Raw genomic sequence first — 845 nt, 5'->3', positions numbered from 1 at the left:
TCATTCCCCTTGGTATAACCTCAATACATTCACCTCTCCACCTACTTGGAACCTCTATCATCGCAGGCAACTGTGCCTGGAGAAAAAAAGACATTCATGCTGATGGTTCGCTATATAAATGCTGTCATTTCTCATGAACAGCAGGAAGGTTTTTGACATTCTCAGGCAATCATGCAGTATATTTTGCTTTATTCTCTTGATTCAGTCCTTGTACTGCCTCCCCATTTTACTCGTAAAGTGAGTCCAGAGTTCTTACAATCTCCTCAAAGACACTGTTCATTTCTGCGCTCGTCTCCTAACATGCTTCCTCTTAAATAGTCTGCTCCAGAAACGCTGACCTCTGTGTTCCTCAAATGCAACACACTATGTGTGTTTGGCTGTCCTGTCATGCCTGAATAATATTCAAGATACATGCTAGTTAACTTCCTGAACTACCTTAATGATTTACACACACTTCAATTTCTCAGCGAGGCCTGATCATGCTATTGAGTTTTGAAAATTGATATTTTAGTATCTTTTGGTATGAACTTATTATTTATGTATTTCTAATTTGTAGAATAGATTATTTTGCACTGGACCATATTTACAAGGAAGAAAGAAGTAGATGGGTTAGAAATGAGAAAGAAGGTATGACTAGGATTATCAGTCCTTCTGACTGAATTAGGTCTACACCAGATCAGATGGCAAAATAGTAAAATGTTAGGATGAATTTGATCAATCCTTATTAAAACAAAAATTTTCAAAATGAATTCAAGAGTTGTATGAATATTACCCTTTTAATTGATTTTTTGATTTTTGAAAATTTCTCTTTATATTGTCTCTTTGGCTATTGCTATGTTTCTAAA

The sequence above is a fragment of the Galeopterus variegatus genome, unplaced genomic scaffold, assembly GCF_000696425.1.
Source record: "Galeopterus variegatus unplaced genomic scaffold, G_variegatus-3.0.2 Scaffold557, whole genome shotgun sequence".
NCBI lineage: Eukaryota > Metazoa > Chordata > Mammalia > Dermoptera > Cynocephalidae > Galeopterus > Galeopterus variegatus.
This window is presented reverse-complemented; position numbering follows the sequence as displayed.